General features: G+C 34.6%; 1 pseudogene; it reads left to right on the top strand.

The window, feature by feature from the left end:
* Positions 1-8744: 8744 nt before the first annotated feature.
* Positions 8745-9986, top strand: LOC143598580 (putative aquaporin NIP-type; annotated as a pseudogene).
* The last annotated feature ends 356 nt before the right edge of the window (positions 9987-10342 follow it).

The following is a 10342-nucleotide window of genomic DNA, read 5'->3' as shown; positions in this document are numbered from 1 at the left end:
TGATGGCCCATCTGTAGGGCAGGCTCTGTATAGATCAATGATTGGATCACTGATGTATCTAACTGCTAGTCGTCCCGACATCATGTTTGCAGCCTGTCAATGTGCTCGATATCAGGCTAATCCTAAACTCTCTCATTTAACTGTTGTTAAGAGAATTTTTAAATATCTAAAAGGGACACCAAACTTAGGTCTTTGGTATCCTAAAATTCATAATTTGATTTATATGCTTTTGGTGACAGCAATTATGGAACTTGTGATATTGACAGGAAACCTACAATGTCAATTTTTGGGAGATAGGCTCATTTCATGGCAGTGCAAGAAATAGCAAACCGTGTCAACATCCACTGCTGAGGCTGAATATGTGGCAGCATCTGCTTGTTGCTCACAGGTGATTTGGATGCAACATCAATTGCAGGATTATGGTTTGAATTTTCTTGACACTCATATCTTTTGTGATAATGATGCGACGAGTACCATTGCTAAAAAATCAGTTTAACATTCTAAAACTAAGCACATAGACCTTAAAATACATTTCATTAGAGATTGCTACAAACAGAAATTGATTTATTTAGAACAAATCCACACTGATAATTACTTGGCGGACTTATTTACTATACCCGTTGGTAAATTTTGGTTTAATGTGCTTGTAGGGTTCCTAAAAGTGCTTTATTTCGATGATTGATTTTTGAGTTTAAATTTGTACATAAAAGTTTTTTAATTTTCTTTATTCACAAATTTAGGGGGAGAAAGAGACAAAAATAGAAAAATAGTGTGCGTGTGTTTAGGGGGGGAGAAAAAAATCAAAAATATTGTTTCGTTGCATTGGGAAATAATATAAATCTTTATGTGAATAGTAAGATCAATACATGTAAAGTATTGTAGTAGAAACTAACAGACTCTGTAATCTATGTATCGGTAGGCTCAGCCCAAGAGAATGAAAATTCGGTCTGACCGTTGACTTGTTGGAACCTAATTGAACTTGTTCAATGTGGACACATCTTTGGGTCTTGTAAACTTAACTAAGTCCTATGTAAGGAAAGGGATGGAAGGTCGGGTCATACACAAGCCCGTTGGTGTTTGGTCAACCAAATAAATGAAATATTTTAATTATAACAGTTCATTAAAGTTAAAAAATAATAAATCAACCAAAAATTAATGAAAAACATACAAACTTAGGTGGTTAAAGTTAGAACTATATAGGTGGGGGCATCATTATAAGTCCTAAACACCTCAAATGTAAGGCATGTAAGTCCGTATTGCGTGGTATGTAAGTCCAACGTTCAACCTTAATCTTTGATTTTGCATAATATTCTAAGTTTGTTAAAAAGAAAAATTGCTCTGTCATCAAAAAGATTTGGCCGGCATCAGGGGGTTGGAGTCAAGTTGGAGTGACTTAGTCCGGTAAAACTATAAATGAAACTTGGCAAAGTGGTTTCTAGGCTTTTTTAGTGTGGGTCCCACTAGATTATACAAACCTAAATTGTGTCCGGTGTAACATTTCGGATTTTCAAACCCGTATTCGTCTGCGTATAACCCGATCCGGTAACACTTTTAGATCGTTATTATTCATCAATATATTAATATTTATAAGTATTAAAGATTACAAGTTCACTTTAGGCCCTTATACTTTATATATTGTTCAAACTCCTAAACTATGTATAAAAGATTTATTAAATGTCCAAATAACAAACTTCAAGGACCAATATCGTCAAAACGTGAAACATCACCCTCCTCACCACCGGAGTGCCGCGTGGGCAGCCTCCATGTCCCCGCCGTGCGGCACTATGGCTCCCAGCACATATCGTTTAAGCTTTAGTTCATTTTTTTGTTCGTTTAAGGTATAAAATCGATTATATTAGATATGTTTGAGTGAATTAAGGTCCAAGTAATCATAATATAACTAAAATACAACTCCTAATTCGTTTTCCCCTGATTAAGATCATATCTTTTAGTATATTTCATTGATTATTTCTTTAAATCGCATATAGTTCCTTAAACGGGCTAAAAAGCCTATAATTAGTTCGGTTTAGCTATTCCTATATAAACACATCATAATTCGCTACTATAAACTTTAATCTAACCCTAATACACCTCCTCCAGCCGTCACTAGTCTCTGCCATCTCGTAAACCCTTCGGTTTTTGCATATTCGTTAAAGATACAACACTTAATCGTTGACTTTGCTTGCTTTAGGACCTTTGACTTCCGTTTCTCATCAATCCTTTCACTTTCGGGGTAAGTTGCAAACAGTAAAATCATTAATACATATTCCCTAGTAAATAATCTTCAATTAGTTTTGGTGGTTGAAGGGTGTTGACTGGTCAATTGCTTTAAAACCCGTTAAAGGGCAAAACAGTCAACAAGTTTGACTTTACGTTTTCTCATGCTTCTGGTCGGATTCAATGTTCAGTCCAGAAGAATTTTATTCTTGAAGCGTGATTTTAAGGCTACTTCCCAAAACCCAACTTCCAACTCGCTGTTCAGATTCTGGTCAATACCAGCTCGCTTAAACGTTTAATTCAACATAACTAAAGTTCTACTCATCCGTTTGGATTGATTCCAGCGGCATTAAGTTCGTTTTTATTTATAGTTTCATATCACAAAGTTTCAGGTTCTAATAAGTTATTTCATCTGACGCGTATTGGACGACTCACTTATCCGTTAACTCGTTTATTCTTAAGTATACTTACTTGCCTTAATCTAAGGTGAGTTTTATCATTCCCCTATTTTACTCAATTTTCACAAACGTTTTGGGGACATATGCGTATATTATACTATACATACATATCTATATATACCTACATATCAAAAATAGCAAACGTGTAATTGTGTGTGATTAATCAAATCTACTTGTTATGTGCTTACTTGTTTATGTGTGCATTCGTGCTCGGAGAGGTCCCGCATATCCCCATGTATTGGGTTCTCATTCTATTGACCACCGCCCTATTCGCTTGGCAACGGTCTTATTCTTATTTGCTCATAATTGATTTACCGGCGCCCAATTCGCTTGGCAATAGTTTTAATCGACAACTTATTTGCTTATGGTTTAATTTCACCGCATTTATTACGTTTTGCTTATTTATTATATTAACATAATTTTTGGTGTCAAAACTTGGTGGTAAACTCACTCAACATGTTTGTTGACAAAACTCCATTTTCTACGCATATGCAGCTTGCTTGAGTTGAAGGATGAACACTTAGAAAGACCTTAGGGTTATATTAAGACAAACTTGAATTTAAATGATTGTACTTATTTATTTGAATGGTTTTGTCGTATTTGATTATTGTGTGTATTATTTGAATAAAATAATTAATTAGATATTGTCATTTATAATTATGATAGTATCTTCGAGCTGTGAGCAATCGGATCACGCCCCGGAATTTCCGTCTTATGTTGGGTGTAACATCCAGTCTTATCCCTCTAAGTAAGTATTAAGGGCATGGGTTTAAGTGGACAACAAGACCGACAATAGACCAGTTCTTACAAAGTATGTGTGTGTTGAAAAGTGTTCTTTGATTGAACCTAGAACGTTTGATTCCAAAAAGTAAACAAAAATTGTAAAAAGGTTATTTTTATTTTAGTTTATTTTATTTTTCTATGTAAATGTTTTTTTATTGTCGAAACGAGCGCGTTACAGGAATCAGTTTTTTCTCTAAAATTTAAAAAATATGTTGGACTTCATTAAAAGTTGGTTTTGAAAACATCTCGACCCATTTGAGTTCTTGGCCCAACTAACCGAGAACTCTAGATATTTTGGTCTTAAATTAGTTTTTAGCCTATGAGTATCAAATACTCATGATTTAAAGATTTTTTGGGGAGTGTTCTTGTCAAATTAATCTTTCAAAATTAATTATCTCTCTCTCTCTCTCTCTCTAAAACCGAAGACTCTATAGCTTCCATCATCAGCATCTTCATATTTCTTTAAATTCTCGGTTCTTCATCATCATCTTTACCATCTTTGTGTTTCATTAAAGGTTATCGGTTCTTCATCGAGGTAAGAAAGCTCGAGTCATTGTAGTGTTGATATTCTTGTTATAGTGTTTTGAAGATTAGTGTCGTGTTTTCTGATTACAGGGTTCACAAGTGTTATCGGTTGAGTTTTCTGAAATTTTCTTTGTTGATGACCATATTATCATGTTGGAGAAACTGATTCGGAAACCGAGGTCTCATGCATATTGATGACTTTTAGTTTTTGGATTGACCGTAAACATTTGTGTGTTATTGTTGACCGAAAACGTTTGTGGTTGACCGGAAAATATTATCTGATGACTGTAATCTAGTTTGTGTGTTGTTGTTGGTTTGTTGCAGATGCAGGTCAATCAGATGATATTATGGATGATTCTTTTCGGAAACAAAGTGAGGAGAAGATGGAGTCAAGAGGAACGGAAGTTTTTCATTTTTTGGGATTTCCAAAAGCGCGATGAAAAGACAAGCAAAAAGAAGTGACTCAAAGAAGACAATAGGTTCAGAATTAGACTCATATGAAGATGAAGGTGAAGTATTTAGCTCTAGTGAAAGTGAGAGCGATGACTTGGATAGTGGATCTAGATGGGGAAGAAAGAAGATTGAAGTCGAAAATGAGGAGGGCTCAAGTGTTTGGGGTCAAAAGATGGTAACATGCATTGACGGCTCCATCTGGGGTTCAAAGAAAAGTCAAAATGAGACTGCAACGGGTCCAGGATCGGGTGCATGGGGCTGGAATCGTAAGGCTGAGCAAAAACCGAACCAGGGTGGCGGTTGGAAACAGGGAAAACTGGAGTCCAAAGCGAGACCAGCTGGTTCGATCAGTTGGCAGACCAAATGATGCTCCAAGACCAAACGTACTGGTAGCCGCGACAAAACAATGTATTGTTTCATTCAATCTTTGGAAGTTTAAGAACAAAAGGTTGGATTTTAGTTGACAACACGTGACAAGAATAGCCATAAACCAAGGGGGTTGTTAGGATATATTTTGTGGTTTATGCTTTGTATTATGCTTTCGGTTTTGTTTGTAATAACCAAAATCTTTATGGATTTCAGTGGGCTTGACGGGTTGGGCTTGGGCTTAGCCTATATGGCTTGTACTGGCATATATAAGCTTAATGTTTATCATTTGTTAGGAGTAGTGTTGTAAAAGTCGGATTCCAAGGCTGACTAGTCGGTCCTCGGACCCCTACCTTGGAGACGTTTTCCAAAACAGTCTGGATTAGTCGCAGGCGGTCAAAGTTGGACTAGTCGGGCTAGTCGGTCAAAAGTGGACTAATCGGGCTAGGAATTTCTAAAATTTGGTAAAAAGTCGAACAAAAAGTCGGGCTAGGCGGGCTAAGGTTATCTAAAAGTCAATTAAAAGTCATTCAAAAGTTACTGAGTTAGCTAGAGTACCCTTTTGACGTGAATTATGCTTATTTTGACAAATATATAATGTCCAAAAATTAATTTTCATTATAATTACCATGTCTGAGTACTCTAAGGTGTAATCGGTTTTGTATTACCGGATTAAGTACCAACGTTTATAATAAGCGTGTGCTTTGAATCTTGTGTTTGTGTTCTTGTTATTCGTTTCTTGATTCATCACGTGTTTGGATTCCGCCCAATCACGTGTTAGTTGATATTGCGTTGTAGTGATCCAAATTCGGGACTTACATATAATTTTGTTAACATTACTTCTTCTAGAAGTAACGTTTATTGAATCTTTATGAATGTTTTTAATAATCTTTTCAAGGTCAAAAGGTCATAGCCTTGACTAAGTCTAAGCTATTCATAATATACTTGAAATAACTTAAACGTAGATCCTACCTTAGTGGACACTCGAGAATGCTAAATAATAAGAAAAGAGTGACAACTTGGTTGGCAAGGTCTTGGTACTAGCACGCTTAAATGATTAACTAAGCGTCGGACTTCAATACTTCCACGAATCTCGAGAAATAGGGTGTCGGCATGTCGTAGCGATCAGGCACGCTTTCCTAGGTTAAGTGTGTGTGAATGAAGGTGTTTTTGGGTAAAGAATGGCTCAAACCCGTCACTCCCCTTTCACAGCCAAAATTGGCTTGTTTGCGTAGCACGAAGGACTAAGTCGGTGCTCCTTCGCATAGCGCGAAGCAGTATTTTATTTGAATCTGCCACTTGATGACACATGGCCTGTACAATCGTGCCATGTTTTGACACGTGGTTGGACATGTGTACCCGATTACTTAACGAGATTTCGCATAGCGCGGAAGATTGCTTCGCGTACCGCGGATTAGCTTCTCATCAGTGTCTGTGATGTTACTTCGCGTATCGCGAAGGAGATCTATCAAGTGCTCTGCGTAGTGCAGAGTGCTTAAAATCATAATTTTTACTTTTAGTCCCTAAACTTTGATAATTGACAATTTTGGCAAAATTTTAAGTTGTAATTTTCAAGGTGTTACATATCGCATTCTCTCTTTCGCTAACCCAAGATCTTGCCAACGCGACCTCTTCGATTGCGTTCCACATGAGAACCTTTTCTCGGTGCGACAATTCAATGGGTTAGGGTTGGGTTACATTAGTGGCACGCTTTTTCGTCGTCTTCTTCTTCACGGGTCCGGGTTCGGTTTGGGTTTCCGGCACCACCTCTTGAACATCATCGTCAATTTGAAGGGTTTCACTTGAAATGCCTTGTTGTTGGAGGTATACGTTATACTTGAACCACTCGTCGTAAGCTTGAACCGAATCTTGCGTTACCTCCGGGACTACGTTAAAGTTGAGATTCATTTTGGGTTTTGTAGAAGTTCTTTAGATGGTTAAAATTTATATATGAAAATGGTTGAAATTGGTTTGTTTTTTTTGTTAAAATGGGTGAGTATATATATTATTTATAAAATATATATATATATTTTTAAAATAAACCGTTCCCAACGGTCATATATGTAATGAGCCAACTGATGGCCTCATTCTCCTCACGTCACGCGTGAACTCTTCGAGGACGGGGCGGTGTTCACTGGTGTCACGCGGATGAGATGACAGTCACGTCGGACCAGTAGGGTATCCCTACCGGTGTATACCGGTGGGTCTAACAGTGAAGCACATACTTGGTCAGTCTCACCCCCAACAAATAGAAGTTATAAACTAGATATTTAGCGTTTTGTTGGTCAAGAAATAAATTCGTTGGGTTGTCACATAATTCACTCTAAAAATAACCCTTTATAAGATAACAACAAAGTTTAATTATTATTCTAAAACCATAAAACATACGATTCCAAGTATGCAACACTATTGTTATTTTAAGCCTTTATTATATAAATTCAGACCACTAATTATAACTTCTGCAACTACAACTAGCTTTATCTTGAACGAAAATAATAATAACGGTATATACATTAACAACAATTTAATTAAAGCCACCCTGAATATTATCAATGTAATTTAATTAAATCATTTTTTAATTTACTTTTACCGAAAACAAGTTAACTAAAAATTGACTTTGAAGATAACATTTTGATTTTGTGATAAGCATAAAGATAACATATTACTTCAAAATTCAACATGGAAACCAAAACATACCTGATATTCTTTCATATATATATATATATATATATATATATATATATGTTAGGTTTAAATAAGAAGTTTGATTTTTCTAAGAAGGCTAGAAAGAATGGTATTTTAGTCCAATACTTTAATATCAAAATCCACTTACTTTAATCTCAAAACCCATTTAAATTAATTTCAAAACCCCACTTACATAAAACCCAATTATATCTTCACTCATCTCTTATAACCACCACCACTCCACCGCCCACCGCCACCACAACCGTCACCCACCGCCACCACCTCACCGGAAAAGTCCAAAAAAACACTATGAAAAAAAAACACAATGAAAAAAACACAATGGAAAAGTACACTATGAAAAAAAACACAATGATAAAAACATAATTGTATGACACAATGTAAATAACACAATGAAAAAAAACACAATGGAAAATACTATTGTATAACACAATTTTGTAAAACACAATTCGGTAAAACACAATTTGTAAAAACCCACTAATTTTTATTTAATTTTTATATTACAATATGGTACTCATATAAAAGATAAAAAGACACTCGTTATTATGGTGAATTTGTTTTTCAATAAAAACGTCGTAAAAAAAAGTTATGGACGTTTTAAAATGATGGAGGAATTTGGCATGTGCCTTGCATATGGAAAGAGAAAGTCAACAAATGTGTTATTCTTTTTATGCCCTTTACCTTGTGTTCACACTTGATTTTCCCTAAACTAATCTCAACCCTCCATGTTCAAAATCAATAGACAAGATTACTTCTTATCTTTCCTACAAAAAGTATACTTCCTATTATAACCTAACCCATTTATATATAGGGTTAGGTTAAAATTAAAACCCACTTGAATTGTGAAAACTCTAGAAACTCATTCTCAACCACATGTTTTTAATTAAAATTTAAATCTTGTGGCCCACAATTAAAGTTAATAAAAATGTAAACATATATATAACATTTTCTCTCTCCTGAAAACATATATAAAAATTAGTAAAAAAATGTTAAAAAATAGCAAAAAAATGTTTTTTTGATTTTTCGATGTTTTGTATTAAATGTAACAACACATATTACGTATGTAACAAAAAAAACGATGTTACATAGGGTTTTCACGAGTTTTCATAACTCAAGTGGGTTTTCATTTTATACTTTCCATATATATATATATATATATATACCGTAAATAAATCCTAAATTGTGTATCTGACTCTCTTTTGTGTTTGATATACCGATCATCTCCACTTTGACACAAAGATGACTGGGTCTCGAGTTTCTGACACAGAAAAAGGCAATAGCGTCTCAACAAATCCCAAAATCCATATAGCTCAAAAGGTATATATATATATGTGTGATGATACCTTAATATGCAATTTATTTACATGTGAACTGGATATATAATATTGTCTAATTTGACTCTGTTATGCAGATGTTAGCAGAATTTATTGGCACATATTGTGTGATCTTTGCTGGTTGTGGATCAGTGGCTGTGAATAACCTCTACGGCAAGGTAACGTTTCCCGGAGCTATGGCGATGATCTACACTGTCGGTCATGTCTCCGGTGCACACTTTAACCCCGCGGTCACCATTACTTTTATCTCTTTTGGGCTTGTGTCCGTTCAAAGAGGTATGTAAATATTCTTTTGTACTTGCATGATTAAGTATGTTTTGTTTTGTGTTATGTAATTATATTCTTTATATTTAATGAAGGTGGTGCTATATATACTTGCACAACTTTTGGGGTCGATTTCAGCAAGCGGAACCTTGTCGTTGATTATGAATGTGACACCGGAAGCATATTTTGGAACTGTACCGGCTGGTTCTACCATACAATCGTTTGTTGTCGAAATAATCATTACGTTTATCCTTATGTTTGTTATCTCGGGAGCTAGCAATGACGATAGGGCGGTATGTTTTCTTATGAAAGATCTTGTAATTAAACACTGCATTTAATTTTTAAGATCATTAAAATGGAATAATTGTCTTTATTTTGACAATCAATGTGTTTAATGTTTGATAATAATTTGATTTAAAATATTTGTTTTATGTTACTTTTATTATGTCAGATTATGATTACCTATTATATCTTTACTAATTATGTTGATTTTAAATTTGCAGGTAAAGAAGCATGGAGGTATCGTAGTTGGAATGACCATTATGTTAAACGATTTTGTGGGAGGATAATTCTTTACTTTAAAATGAAATAAATTTAATATTTTGGGAAATATTTAAGGAAATTAAATGATATTTATTTTTCAGGCCAATTTCTGGAGCATCAATGAATCCGGCTAGAAGTCTTGGACCAGCTATTGTGAAGTTGAAGTTCAAAGGAATTTGGGCATATATCTGCGGCCCGATCATTGGAGCAGTTACTGGAGGCTTTGTTTATGAGTTGTTGAAGCCGACGAAAAAATCTTTTAGCAATATTGTGAAAAGAAGTGGATGATTCGGTCCTTGGCTTTGAGATCAAAACTGAAATTGTTTTTGTTTGTCAAAACTTTTTTGTTCTTATGATGTCAATCTTGGTAAGTTTTTTTCTTTGGTAGTTTGGGATAATTGTATTGCATGAAAACTTGTACGGTTATTAATTTAGTTGATTTCCTTATATTTGTATGGGTTGATTTGTCATTTGTCATTAATTATTGAAGTGTGATATCTAGCTATTGGTTGTAAAAAGAGTTTTAAAGTTAATTCGGTAGCTGGCATATAAATATAATTAGAAAAATGGTTATTAATAAAAGTTTATGAAGATGGACATATATGATATTTAGAAGTTTGCAAAGATATATATGATATTTATTAACTTTGCATGGATATAGATGAAATTAGATCTTAATCCTAATATTAGGCTATC

The sequence above is a fragment of the Bidens hawaiensis genome, unplaced genomic scaffold (genome assembly GCF_021521415.1).
Source record: "Bidens hawaiensis isolate Kalapana, Puna unplaced genomic scaffold, B.hawaiensis_p1.1 tig00050524_1, whole genome shotgun sequence".
NCBI lineage: Eukaryota > Viridiplantae > Streptophyta > Magnoliopsida > Asterales > Asteraceae > Bidens > Bidens hawaiensis.
This window is presented reverse-complemented; position numbering and strand designations above follow the sequence as displayed.